Source organism: Schistocerca nitens, chromosome 7 (genome assembly GCF_023898315.1).
Source record: "Schistocerca nitens isolate TAMUIC-IGC-003100 chromosome 7, iqSchNite1.1, whole genome shotgun sequence".
Classification (NCBI taxonomy): Eukaryota; Metazoa; Arthropoda; class Insecta; order Orthoptera; family Acrididae; genus Schistocerca; species Schistocerca nitens.
In genome coordinates, this window is record NC_064620.1 from 455,279,897 (window position 1) to 455,295,765 (window position 15,869).

At 34.4% G+C, this 15,869-nt stretch overlaps 1 pseudogene; it reads left to right on the forward strand.

The window, feature by feature from the left end:
- The window catches only part of LOC126195684 (neural-cadherin-like), a 296,356-nt pseudogene that overhangs the window by 261,057 nt on the left and 19,430 nt on the right, over window positions 1-15,869 (forward strand).

Sequence of the window (15,869 nt, forward strand, 5' to 3'; positions counted from 1 at the left end):
ATTTCTCTATTTTTGTCCAGTACACTCTGTAAGTTCTCTCCTGTACTTATTAATGTCATATCGTAAGCATATAGTATGTTCTTACACGGTATGTAATTCGAGAAGTCATTAACATAGACAATGAACAGAAAAGGTCCAAGAACAGAGCCTTGGGGTATTCCTCTTTCTATAGGGAGTATTTCTGACCTCTACTTATTTGCATATACAAGTTGTAACCTATTGCTTGGATAAGATTTGAGTAGACGGAGTGTGTCATCTTCAATGCCATAGTATTTTAACTTTTTGATGAGTATGTCATGTGACACCGAGTCAAATGCTTTACTTAGGTCAATAAGTGTTCCAGACATTAATACCCTTTTTTCATATGCTTCATAAACATTGCTCACCAAAGCTTCTACTGCTTTTACAGTTGATAGGTGTGACCTGAAGCCAAACTGTTGTTCATTTAAAATTTTGTTGGTTTCAAAATACTTGTTTATCTGCTTATGCACACAATTTTCTGCTAACTTGGATATGATTGGTACTGTTGAAATGGGTCTGTAGTTATTTGGGAGGTTTCTTTCACCTTTTTTATACAAAGGCAATGTAATTGTGAGCTTAAGACAGTCAGGGAATATTTCTTCATCAAGTACTCTGTTTGATAGTGAGAGAAGTGGCATTTCAATTTCTTTTGCTATACATTTAATGATGAGATTACTGAGTCTATAATACTCTTCTATTTTGGAATTACTTAATTTGTTTATTGACATGAATATCATTTAATGTGATTCGGGTCCAAGTGAACTTCTCACTTCTTGTCTGTTTTGCACAAGTGAGCAATGCTTCTGCATCAGAGGCAGAATTGATGGGTGGGGTGGTGACGCTATTTACAAAATATTCATTGAGAATATTGCAGTCAATAGGGATACTCCTTTCTTTATTGGTATTATTAATTTCCCTTTTAATGACAGTCCAGGCAGTTTTACATTTATTTTTAGAATTTAAAATATATTTATCATTTGCACAGCATTTAGCATTGCTTTTCCGTTTGATGGTTTTTACACACACAGGACTTCTTTTCTTGTATTAATGTATCGTTTTCTTTCTTGATGATCAAAAGTTCAGTTTTTAATGCCTCAATGTCACTTTGTAGTAATTTTATAATTTCGTTTTTTGTATCAACTGCACTGACAAGATCAGCCATTTCGTCAGGTAAACAACCGTAACATGTCCATGCAAAATCATCGTTGGCGAATTTTAGATTTACTTTTGCGCCCTTTTCGTGTAACCAGTAGTTGCATTTGATACAGAGAATACCTTTCATCACACACTTTTCACATTCTCTACACGAAGAACTGTTCATTTTTTGCCTTTTTAACGAGAGAGAAGTGTCACTTCACTTTCCTCTCGACGCCATCTCACCCATTGATGTTCCTACCTTGAGTTTCCATTTTTTGATGTACCATACTCATCTCTGTTACATAACTTAATTCTGTAGTTCATGTGGAAAGTAATAATATGCAATAACTTATAAATTAAAACATAACAATGAACAGAAATACTTGCTTCTAACTTAGTCAGTGCTCGCTCAAAGGATCCAAAATAAGAGTGGGAGATATGTAGTTCATTTAGTGTTTTAACTATAGGAGACTGAAAACTTGCTGATTGGAAGAGGGATAAAAAAGAAACCAGTCACATCTTTATTGAAAAAAAAAATCACGTACCTTTATACGATAAAATTAAAATATTTAACTGATTTCTATTAATAGAACATAATAACATTTATTACTGTATCACACAAATGCAGTTTGTAATAGAATTTTATTCCTGTATTTATACTACTTATGTTCCACACCCTTTAATGCTTTTATTTGTGTATGATGAGATTTAGTCAATGTGTCAGCAAGTTAGTGTGACTATAAATTTATTTTAATATGAACATTTTCCTCTAGAATACTAACAATAAATTACACTCCCATGATTCAGGAATCAGTTCATTAATTTTAGGAGTTGCTCATAAGTAATGTTTTTATATTTGAATTTATGGGGTTCTCCAGTATGCTGCCACATGTCTGGGAAAACCATCTTTCATCAGAATATAGGTCTTCTCTCTGGACCCAGAAAAAGATACAGTATACAGGGTGATTCACAAAGATATGCAAATATTTTAATATGTTATTCCACAAGTAAAACTGAAGAAAAAATTTCATATAAACATAGGTCCGCAAATGTTTAGTTATGGAGTTACAGCTAATAAAAGATTTTGCCTGAAATTCAGCAACTTCACTAATATGAAGCCATCTCAAAACTGTATGAGGTTAAAGTAAAGCATGATATCCTTTTATTTTGTTATTAGTGATCTGGTGAATCTAATAAAACATGTCCCAGGTGTGTATCTGTGGTAGTTTTCCAGAACAACCAGAGAAGCAAAGAAGTAATTTTCAAAAAAAAATAATTTATTAACTACTTGCCCCATTTGTTTTTTAAATTCCAGACAGTTGCACATTGTTTTCAACAGAGGTTGTAGAGAATTTAATTTTGGAAAAATGATGGTAATTACGTTAACTGAAAATGTATGAATGTGTCATATAATCTGCTTTTATTTCATAAATAATCTATGAACTACAACAGCTTTTGTGTGGTTTCACTTAAATACACTGTTGTTATTATGTTCTTTCAATGAACAATACAGAAAACTAACTCATTTCAAGGTTAGGAAATGACTGAAACAACTCACTGATGGTTGCCAACAATGAAATAAATGTTTTTACATTCTTAATCGAAAGTAAACAAATTTTCTTTTATAATAATCTTTGTTTCTCTAGATGTTCTGGAAAACTACTGCAGATACATGTCTGGGACATGTTTTATTAGATTCACTGGGCCAGTAACGACAAAAGAAATGGAAATCGTGCTTTACTTTAACCTCATACAGTTTTGCAATGACTTCATATTAGCAAAGTTGCTCAATTTCAGGCACTGTCTTTAATTAGCTGTAACTGCGTAACTAAACATTTGCAGACCCATGTTTATATGAACTTCTTTCTTTAGTTTTACTTGTAGAATAACATAGTAAAATATTTACTTACCTTTGTTAATCACCTTGTGTATTAGTTAATTGTCTCTTAACCGTATTTAGCATATTTATTTATTATATGCTTGTACTACACATATGAATTATTATTGCAGGAAATAGTTTATATTTTTATTTTATGTCAGAACAAAAATCTAGACAAATGTAATGATCAGTGTTCAGAGGTGGAATGAGATATTACTTATGAGCCCTTTATTTTGTATCATAACCATTTGTCAAAGCTATAGAATAAATAAAATTAATGATAACCCTTTCACAATATACAAATGAAATAAGTTTTTAAACAAAACATAACCAAATTACTCAAACAATTTGTAGATAACATTTTCTGTCTTTTTTACAAAGTGTAGTGACGCTTCTCTCTCGTTAAAAAGGCAAAAAATGAACAGTTCTTCGTGTAGAGAATGTAAAAAGCGTGTGATGAAGGGTATTCTGTGTATCAAATGCAACTTCTGGTTACACGAAAAGTGCGCGAAAGTAAATCTAAAGTTCGTCAGCGATGATTTTCCGTGGACATGTCACGGTTGTTTACGTGACGAAACGGCCGATCTTGTAAGTGCAGTTGATACAAAAAACGAAATTATAAAGTTACTACGAAGTGACACTGAGGCATTAAAAACCGAACTTTCAACCATCAAGAAAGAAAACGATACATTAATACAAGAAAAGAAGTCATGTGTGTGTGAAAGCCATCAAACGGAAAAGCAAGAAGATCGCGAAAATACGAATGACCGATCGTACTTTAAAAACAACATTTCAAGTGTTCCCGTTGATGTCTCGGTAAACTCAGTAAGCCAAAAACCGGAAGATAAATATAAATGGAAGGTGGTGACATACAGCAAAAGGAAAAACAAAGCGCCAGATACGCAACAAAAGGAAAATGACTTTTTAATAATTGGCGATTCGCTGCTGAAGAATATCTCTGTCCCCAATTGCAAGATCTACGTACAATCTGGAATTAGAATGTGACAACTCGGTAAACATTTTAAAAATATGGTAAATGCAAGAGAAGCTACAACAGAACCAGATTCTGAAACCAGATATAATTATAAAGGGGTGTTTATACATGTTGGAATGAATTCGTTAAGGAGCAGCAGTGAGGAATAAATGGCAAACGAAACAAGAAACATGATTCATTCTGCAAGAAATATGTATGCAGGATCTCGTCTGATACTTAGCGGAATCATAAACAGAAGGTCAGTGAGTGAAAAATATATCACCAAAATAAACTGGCTCTTAAAGAACAATGTGATCATCTTGGGGCAGTTGTTATGGACTCAAACAAATTCTTATGTGAAAACTCACTAGCAAAAGATGGCTTGCATTTAAATAGACTGGGGTCTGTAACATTCAGCAGAAAGTTTGCAGATGTCTGCAAAATCATTAGAAGAAAAGGAAACTAATATGGCCTGAAGGGGGTGAAAAATCACACACTCTAGATGGAAAAGAAAAATATAAGCACCATACAAAAAAAGACGATACTAAAGAATTTGCCCCTGAATTCAGCTCACAACATGTAAACCAACAAAAGAAAAATTACATAAAAGTACTTCATCAAAATATTCAATATTTTGGTAACAAAAAATTAGAAGCAGAAGTACTCCTGAGTGAAGTAAGACCATACATATTATGCATCAGTGAACATGGACTAACTGAAAGTAAAATAGGTAATGTTGCAATAAAGGACTACAAACTAGCTAGTTACTACTGTAGATCAAAATATAAGGGTGACAGTGTTTGTATATATATTAAAACAGGTCGGCTTCTCTCCTAAAGAATGTAAACAGTGAAGCTGTTACATTGCCCATAGCTAGAGAAAAAGGCTGTGAAGTTACTGGTAGAGTGACAGAGGATTTTAGAATGTTTTGTGTGTACAGATCACAATGTGGCAATATTAGCATCATTCTGAAAAAAAAAAAAGCTAGCTTATTGAGAATGAATATGAAGAGAAATCTTATTATACGTGGAGACTTCAACATTGACATGGGAAACGACACAAAAATAAGACAGGATTTTGAAGAATTGTTAATACAGCATAACATGAAAGTAACAATAACTGCAGCAACAAGAGTGACTTCACAGAGTGAGACAATTATTGACAACATAATTACTAATATGTGTAACTATGAGTCACATGTAATTCAGACAGAAATATCTGATCATCATGGACAACTAATCGGCTTTTGCAGAAGTAATGACACAGTATCAGAACCAAAACAAACAACCAAAGAAATTAGGATCATCAGTGAACAAAATATCAACATCTTTAGAACAATGTTAAGTAAGGAAACCTGGAATGAAACCCTACAGGCCCAGAGTGTAAATGAAAAATATGATGCATTTATTTCAACAATTAAGTACCATTTTAATGTAGCATTTCCCAAAGTAAAGAGACAAGAAAGGCATCAAGATCAAGCACAGTGGATTACGAGTGAAATGCTAGAACAGCGAAGGAAGCTTCAGGACGTGAGACGGATGGGCGAAGCTAAAAACTATAAAATGTTAAAAAAGAAGTATAGAAAAACAATAAGAGAAGCGAAAGCAAGAGCAATTGACACCACTATAGTGAACTCAAAAAACAAGGCAAAGGCAGCTTGGAATGCAATCAATGCTGAAAGAAAGGAAAAAGATGGGTCAAACAAAGAAGAAGGTATTAGGTCAATTAAAGTAGACAACACAGTGGTCACAGATGGTATGGAAATAGCAAACATACTGAATAATAACTATATCAGTGTAGTAGAAAACCTAAAATTGGAAAGAAATAGTCAAAAACAGAAGGGTATTAAGGTACCAAAAAGATCATGCAGTACTATGTTCTTAAGACCAGGCACGGAAGATGAATTGCGGAAAACTATACAGAAACTGAAGTCCAAGAAATCAGCTGGTGATGATGAAATATCAAATCATGTAATAAAGCTGGTATGTGAGGAGATAATAACACCACTGCTGAACATAGCAAACTGTTCTTTCAGAGATGCAATTTTTCCAGAACGAAGGTAGTGCCAGTGTACAAGAAAGGGTGTAAGGATTATCCCAACAACTACAGACCAGTTTCACTGATATCAGGTTTCTCAAAAATCCTAGAAATGCTTATGTATACCAGATTAGTTAACTATTTGGACAAACATAACATTCTCATGACCTCACAACATGGTTTCAGAAAGGGTAAATCTACAGAATCAGCAATTGTCAGTCTAACAGAATACATTTTACAGTCCTTAGATGAGAAAAAGGTTGTCTCTGCAATGTTTCTGGATCTTTCAAAGGCTTTTGACACCATTGACCATGAAATGCTGATACAAAAATTAAGCAACTATGGCATTCGGGGGCAAGCAGGTGAATGGATAAAATCATACTTGTGTAACCGCAAGCAGTATGTATCATTAGGAAACTCGTACCAATCAGAAACCAAATCCATCAAATATGGAGTGCCGCAGGGTTCGGTAATGGGGCCATTGTTATTTAATGTATTTGTTAATGATATAGGTGTTGAGGAGGAAGAAAAGAAAATATTGTATGCTGATGACATGACAATACTAAATAGTGACCAAAATATAGAACAGCTTGAGAGAAGAGCATACATATCTGCAAATGTCACAGCTCAATGGCTGTTGGAAAATGAACTGGTTATAAATCCAAAAAAGACTATGTATGCAGTGTTTAAAAACAAGGAAAAGGCTGTAGACATGGATTTAGAGGTTGATGGAACAAGGCTGGAAGAAGTAGAATCTGCTAGATTCTTAGGTATTCTTGTGGATAATGAACTGAAATGGAAAAAACATATTAATAATGTCTGTAAGAAACTGAGCTCTGTCATATTCTTAATGATGCAACTATCACAGTATTCAGACAAGAACCTTCTGTGTACAGTGTATCATGGACTTTTCGAACCATACTTACAGTATGGAGTGACTGTGTGGGGCAACTCAAACAAACAAGAGACAAAACAAGTGTTCACATTACAAAAAAAAGCAATTAGGACCATTTTAAGAAGAAAGACCTCTGAAACATGCAGAAACTGTTTCAAGAATTTAGGTATCTTAACTGTTTCATCGTTGTATATATACAAAACAATAATGTACATCACAAAAGGTAGTGAGGACTGGATTACAAATGCTAGTGTACACACCCACAATACAAGAAAGAAGAATGAAGTACGGAGCATACCCCACCGACTGGCAATGCTAGAAAAAGGACCCCAGTACTCTGGTATAAGACTACTAAGAAGTCTGCCCAAAACCCTGCAAGATAGTGTACTTCACAATGACTTTGCAAAGAAACTTAAAGACTATCTCATTGAAAAAGAGTTTTACAGTGTTTCAGAATACTTATGCCATTAAATTTGTATATATTGTTACGCATTATCAGTGATGTAAAAATGTAAGCTAAAGGTGTAGGAAAATAAGTGATTAAGAATTTTAATACTTTGACATGTCCTATATTACACGTACATTTACTGTACACAATGTAATCTTACAGGATCAAATAAAATTCAATTCAATTCAATTCAATTTTGATTTTTAAAACTGAAATGTTTCTTGCTTTCTCCAATTTTCTTCCCATTAAAGGAGTATAGCATATGGTTCAAGATTTAAAGATTTACATGATTGTTTTGCTGATCTAATTATTATTTCTTCTGTCATTGATCACTATGATGAATCCATCATTGACAGTAAAATTGGTGTTTGTTTTAGATAAAGCACGGAAACTTATATTTTAGATACAATTTAAACAGTAAACACAATGAAGAAAAATACATCTGCTTATGTTACATATCTGTTGATGATGGCTACTGGCATACAGCAAAGGTAGGTCTAACCAAGTTACATATAAGACAGCATTAAAAATTTGGTGTCTACGAATCATCTTCACACTGCACTGTAGATTAAATTACAGTTTGATGGAAATTTTAGGTTTCACGTTATGGTTCATCATCTGTTCTTCAGATAGATGATGGTGAATTCACATGACATAATCAGACATTACTTTTTGAGGGTCACCAGTGGCTGATAATTGATAAAAAGGATGGTGTGCATGCTGGAGGAAGAGCAGAGTTCACAGGCATGAACTTGTTGGAAATTTATGGCGATTACAGAAATGGTAAGTGTTCAGCAAACTCGCAATATTTAATTGTCATCCATTTATATTTCATTGTTCTCTGAAAACAAGTCTATAACTTAGCATTTGTTCCTTTCTTCAATCCATTTCCACAAATACAAAATTCCTGGATTAATTAGCTAGAGTACCATATATGTCACTCAGTGGGGCATTTATGAACACAGATCTTAACTACAGCTTTTCTATTTGTTTTCACAAGTCGATTTCCATGTAATGTTTAATAATAGTGTCATTCTTTTTCATGTGTGTTAGTTCCGGACAGTTATAAAAAAGGTTACTATAGCTCACATTTTTATATCAGGAATCTTGTTTGTCAAGAAATATGAATGTGACTTAGAAATGCACAAGATGTTGGCTTAAAAAATCATTTGAAAGTGATAATATAAACTATTTATGCTAGGCTAGGAGAGAACTGGGAAATCCACAATCATTTATAAATTCAACCTAAATATGTACAGAAAAATCACAGCTTCAGTCTAAAAGTTAAAAATTTCATTACAAATGGCTCCAGTACCCATTCTGGTGTCACAGAGCAGCACTCTGTCACCAGTTCTCTTCACCATAGCAATAGAAAAAGTGGTCTGTTCAATCAGATACCTGTATAAGGGAAACCCATTATTCAAATATTGTTTAGTGTTCATGACATAATTCTCAAAAGAGACACTGAAAGAGAAATTAAGTTCTCACACAAGAAGCTTAACTGAAGCCTTCAGAGGAACTAGTTTATAGTGCAGTGTCAACAAAACAAAATATTTATTCTTACAATGTACTTTTTCGTGGCTGGTGTTTACTACAGTTAAAAATTTCAGGCTGAGAGATGGTAGTTTATGTCTACAACTATTCCCTGACATTTTGCCTCCAGTGGTAGGAGACATTCTCAGAGGTAAAACAGCAACTGCATGAAGAGCTAGAGAGTCTTCTGCATTTATAGAGCTGCATTGACATCACCACCATTTGTCACTTATTATCTGTGCCTGGCCCTATTGTTACTCAGACCAAGAACAGAGAAAGCCAGGGCTGTTGAGGAATGTGGAAAGTTTCCCTCCATTTTATTAACAAGATTACGGATTGCTTCAGGAAACTGTTGGCTAACCATGTGGTTGAAATTACCTTTAGACTCACCATGAAGTTAAAAGAATACTTTAGAATGGCAAAAGATGTATGACATCTACTAGCAGCACATAGGTTGTAAATTCAATGTAGGTTTGGACAAGTATATGCTGGAAACACAAAAAGAAATCTTAACACCAGCTTAGCTCAACACAAAAGTAATTGTCATTTGAAACATATTAGATTGGTGCATAAGTTCATGACATTTTGTTTTCGTGTTGGTATTCTGGTTTCTATGGGTTTATCAATTGATTGTCATTCTTTATTTGTAGTTCACTGTTGCTATTTGCATTTAGATGTTGTCATTTTATCATTTGGAAATAGTAAGAGGAGTGTGGATGCTATAAAAATGAGTTCCAAGAGGAGAAATTGGAACATTTCCAACATATTCGTCTGTTTGAATTCAGCAGAGGGATGACTGCAGCAGAGGCAGCCAGAAACATTTGTGCCATGTATGAGGATAATGTCATTGGACAGTCCATGGCAAGAAAATAGTTTTCTCATTTTAAGGAGCATCATTTAGACATTAGTGACTCTCCACATTCAGGAAGACCTTCAGGGCTTGATGAAGATTGTTTAAATGTGTTATACCTCAATGATCCATGTCATTGTACTCAAGAACTGACAAATGTGATGAACTGTGATCATTCCACCATCATGCAACACTTGCATGCAGTGGAGAAGGATCAAAAATCAGGTGTATGAGTATTGCTTGCTCGATGCCAAAATCATTAACATCAATCAATGGCCTTATGTGCATCTCTGCTTTTAAATCATCAATTGACTTGTGAACAGTGTTAACCATTCCTATCCTGTATAATTACGTGGTGAGAAATGGTATCTTTATGCTTACATCAGGAAAAGAAAGAAATATTTTATCCCAAACAAAGCAGCAAGTCCCCATGCAAAGACTTGCGCACATCTACAAAGGATAATGTTATGCATCTGGTGGAACAGCAATGGTGTGTTGCACTACAAATTGCTTCACCCAGGTGTAACCATCATTGCTGACATTTATTGTCAACAACTGAGATGTTTTGTAGACTTAGTCCAAGAACAACTACCATGAAGACTGTGTGAAGTGGCACTACTTCATGGTAACACACGCTTTCTGCTAGACTGACAAAAAACACTATACTGGAGTTGAGTTTGGAAGTCATTCCACCTTATCCGCCTCATATTGTGCCCTCAGATTTTCACCTTTTCCACTCTCTATCAAACAAATTTCAAGAAACTTCCTTTAAACATATGAAAATGTGCTCTGAACTTGGCTTGATGATTTCTTCACCTCACAACTATTACAGTCACAGAATCAAAAATTTACCCCAGCATTGGCAGACCGTTGTAAATAGTGAAGGAAACATATTATTGATGATTGAAGTCTCTGTTATATGTACCTGTTGTGTTTATTAAACTATGAACTTATGCACCAACATAATACTACAAATTGTGCATAGTATAACATGTTGACTGAGGTGTAAACTACAACATAAAATCCAGTGAAATGAGCATTTTATTAAAGGTAATGCACTATGATGCACACATGTAAAGAGAGACCAGCGAGATTCACAAACACTATAATAATTTTAATGGGAGAGATGGAGGTGTTAAGTTAGATAAAATATGGATATTGGCATTGTACCAACAGAATGACAGTAGATTATTTTTAGTCAAAAACAAGGGGACCAGCCAAAGAGAATCACACAGTCAGAATCACATGACAAACTGTGGTGCCCTATATGCAGCCTTATAAATGTAGGGAGTCCTCAACCTTTTGATGCAGTTGCTGTTATGTCTGCAAAGATGTCTCTTGCTGTCAAGGAATAGTTTTATACATTAACCATGGCCTCTCAGCCTGGCATTATTAACTGTAATAGTCAATGACCATGAAAACCTACACTGTATGATTAAACACCTCTACAGGGAGGATATATTAAAACTGGTTGAGCAACTACAGTGATTGTGCAAGAAGAAAGCTCAACAACTGTGTATGCTCACTTTCCTGTTTTGCAGCTGAGATACCTAGACAGTTCTGAAGGTGAAGATGATGTTTTGTTCAGCATAAACTTGATATATTTACAACTACATGAAACTAGTGATGTTATGAGAGCAGATCTGTCAAACGCGGTGAGAACTGGTGGCAACTAGCAGTACCCTGTTACATTTCCATTTATATATCAGTAATGGAATGTAGTGTTATGACTGGATTAAGGTTGTTGGCATAACAATAAGGACTGTTAAACTTAGTGCAGAAGTGTCAGCTAATAGACAGAAGTGGAAGCTGCAGAATAATGGATCAGGAACATTACTTACTGATAATTCTCAAAAGCTTGTTAACATTGTATAGAACTGACCAAAGATGAAAGTTCAGTTCTCTCTAAAGAAGGTAATTTTACTTGAATCTGTCTGTTTTCACAACAGTTTTCTGATGAAATTAGGGCAGAAATGGCTACAATATTATGTAAATATAAATCCCCTTACAGTTATTATCATAAGTGAAAAGGAAGGCTCTGAGGAATATCAGTATGCATAATAACATCATTATCTTTACCACAGCTGTGATGAAGAGTGAGGATTATCAAAAGAAGATTAGTGTTCATTTGGATTCAACAACTTCTAAAAAGGTTCAGAATGATTCTACAGTGAAAGTTTTAAGAATTACCCATCAACTGGTAGAATCATTTGTCGCTCCTTGGACAATAATAAATAACTGTAAAGGACAGATGCTCATCCACACAGACTGTATAGCTTACCAAAACTCTACCATCCACAGGCTTCTTTGAGACCTATTGTGAGTGCTAAGGGCTCTCCCACTAACAAAGTGGCCAGATGTTTAGCTTCATCATCACATGCTTATATTTGTACAGTTGACAGTTATATTAAAAACTCAGTGCATTTTTTGAAGCACTAAAAGATGTGAAATTGGGAAAGAGTGATATTTTTGTCAGCTTTGATATCACGTCATTTACAACCATTTCTTTGAACGAAGCTATTTCATATGAGGAAAATATTTTTCCAACTGATATAGTAGCTTCATTTAGACACTATCTCACTTCAACTTATTACAAGTATAGCATTGAATTTTGTGAGAAAATTGATGAGGTAGCCATGGACATCCCTGTTAGTCCTGTTCTTAACAATTTGTATATGAAGATTTTCAAACAAGCACTGCAGACAGCCAATAAAAGACCATCTAAGTGGTAATGCTGTGTGGGTGACACCTTTGTAGAATGGACACACATTGAAGAGAAGTTGACTGTCTTCTTGGTACACCTTAATAACATCAGCCCAAAAATTCAATTTATAGTGGATAAAGAGAGCAATGAGGAACTTAATTTTCTGGATGTAGCTGTAATCAAACAAGTGGATGGACTTTGGGCTATAAGTTGTACAGGAATGCTACACACACTGATCGATACCATGTGAGGAATCCAACCATTACCAAAGACAAGAAAGAGGTGGCCAGAGTTAATTTGTGAGCCAGTTTATTTACAAAATGAGCTTGATTACTTATAGTCATTTTTCAAGGAAAATGGCTACAAAAGGATGTAGATTAAGTACACCATCCAAGAAGAGGAATACTACAGAACAATGGTCACCAGCTCGAAAAGTTTCACTCCCATTTATTAACAAAATTAAATATTGCATCAGAAAAGTGTTGGCCAATTATCGGTTTAAATTATCTTTAGACCCACCAAGAAGATAAAAGACTATTTAGACCAGCAAAAGTGACACCTGAGTTGCACGAAATCCCATGAGGTTAGGAGCAGTTATACATTGGAACTACAAAAAGAAATGTTAACAATCACTTAGGTGAACACAAAAGTAACTGCCATTTGGGACATACGGACAATTGGGGTGATGCAGATCATGTCTCCAAAGATGTAAACCATGAAATAAAGTTCAGTGAGACAAATATTTTAACAAAGACAATGTGTCATCATACTCACAAGTACAGAGAGGCCGTAGAGAATTACAAGCAATGTTATAGTTTTAATACAAAAGAAGATGGTCAGAAGTAAGATTATGTGACTATTATGTTGGCTTTGCACCAACAGAATGACAATCAATTACTCTACTTTTAATGAAGAACAGTGACACCAGTCTGAAACAATTACATAGCTGTCATCATGTGATGAGTGACTGCACCCAGTATGTAGCTTTATAAATGTGAGGAACCCTCTAGTCCATGATATAGTTGCCTTTTTACCCCTGAAGATGTCCCCCACAGTCAGAGACAAAACATCAGGGAACAGTCTTTCATAATGATCATAGCTTCTTTGCCTGTAAGTGTTAACATATTTAACCCTGTTATCATTCCTTTTCAAAATCATAGGTGACCTGACCATTTTCTAGCAAATTTAAAGAATAAATACATAATAATGAAACATCATAGAGGCACACCTCTAGCATCATTTTAAACCCTATGCTTTATAGATTAGGAAATATGCTTTCTTATATATGTGTCACATCAGTACTGTGCATTGGGGCACCTCCTCCAACATTAGCTTTTTTTAAAAAAAACAAAAAAAAAAAAACACTGATACCATTTATACTGTCGATTCTTGTGTAGGTGAACATTATCTCAATTGTTTAATTAAAAGTACTTCATTTGATTTTGCATATGATGTATTAAATTTCAGGCTAAAATGTATAAAAGGAAATTAATTTATTACATGTGTACAGTTAAAATTATTCTTCTTTTGGAAGTAGTTGAAACTATGAAATTTCGAGCATACTTAAAATTCATATTATTAATTGTACAATTTTACACAAATTATTAAATTTATTTCTGGACTCATTTGTAAAATAATGACATAACTTGGTGCAGATCCTTCTTTTGTGAAGAAAGTTTCTAAACTCTTTTGCTTTGTAAACTCTTTGGAATGTTGTGAGTACCACAGAATGTAGTAGTCGTGGGCATACCTCTGATGGAGACATGTATTTATACGATTGACAATAACAATGTTATTTGGAATATTAAGTGTAAATTGTAAAAATGGTATGATATTTAACAATAATAAAATTCAGGAACTATAAAGGCAAATCTTCATCAGTTATTTAGTCATCAGAAACCCACAACATTAAACAAAAATTTCAGCCACGAGAATGTACCCCTAGACCCAACACTTGGAGCCAACACCAAGAAGAGAAAATGAAGATAAGTAAAAAGTTTTTCTTTTGTATATTTTATGCCTCTCGAAACTTTTGAAACTAATGAAGAGACTAAGAGAAATTTAATGGTGATGTATGGAAGGGTAAGATTACAACCGACACATTAGCATTGCCAAAAACACAGCTAGCATCTGATGTTCCTACAGCATATTCAGTAAAGGCACACTTGTAAATCAACTCCTGCTGAATTTAGTGGACAAAATATGAACTAATACAGCTATCCTCCAATGGCTGTCATGTTGCATGCAGAGAAACACATTTCAGTGACTGAAAAAGCTGTGCCTGTATGAGACACAGGTGCCATCCACATGGCCAATACATGCATGCCTTCATGGCTTAGGGGCATAGTGCTGAATGTGTTATTGTAGTTAAATATTTGGTGTTCATCTATAATCCAAAAGATAATGATGACTTGAATGTCCATACTGAAACAAGGGAACAAGTTGGTGAATTTGAATATTAGAGAACCTTGTGCAATGTAGCTTATAATGTTGAAGATTAAGAAATTTATAATTCAAAACTCAGATAAAATGTTCAGTTCACAGTAAAGCACCTTCAAGGACAAAAAATCTCAAAGTAAACCAATATATCATTATAAGTCATTTACATAACTAGGTCTAACATATGCATATGGGGGGGGCTGTGAATATGTAAATGGTGCACACCATGTGTAAAATCTCTGGAGCAATGAAGGATCCTCTCAGTGGAAAATGTCAGATCCCAAAAAACATGGAATTATATGATGTATTTAAAGAACCTAATATTGTATCAAAAATAAGAACTAAAACATGTTAAGTAGACTGTCATGTAATGAGATCAGCAGAGGACAGACTCATCAAGATTATGGTAGAAGAATCCATTGAAGGAAGAAGAACACACTGCCCATCAAGAATGAAAGCTTTAGATTATGTTGCAGACGATCTAAAATTTTTATAACTATTAATTGGGGAGAACTACAAAAATTGACAGTTTGGCAAATTATTGTTAGGTCAACAGCAAAGAGCTTACATACCTGATAATTACTTTGTGACAAAAATGTTCTTCATCATGATCAAAATAAACAGAAATAAATTGTGACAAGTTAAAATGTGTGTTAGATAAGGTATAAAACCCATGTGCATTTCCTGAGAGTTATCTGCTAAGTAACAAGGGGAGGCCACGATGTTGGGATCACAGATCTACTTCAAACTTTGTACACCTGTAGTAGGCCATTGAAACAATATAATGTGTAAGTAGTGAGGTGCACTACTCAGACAATTCACTAGAGAAGTTTTACGCATCTATTATGTAACTAAAGTATCTGTGCATAGGGACAGGATGTTAGAATTCGTGATGGTAAAGTGGATGACGTTCGAGCTTTGCAAGATGAACATGTACAACGTGACTGTTTGAC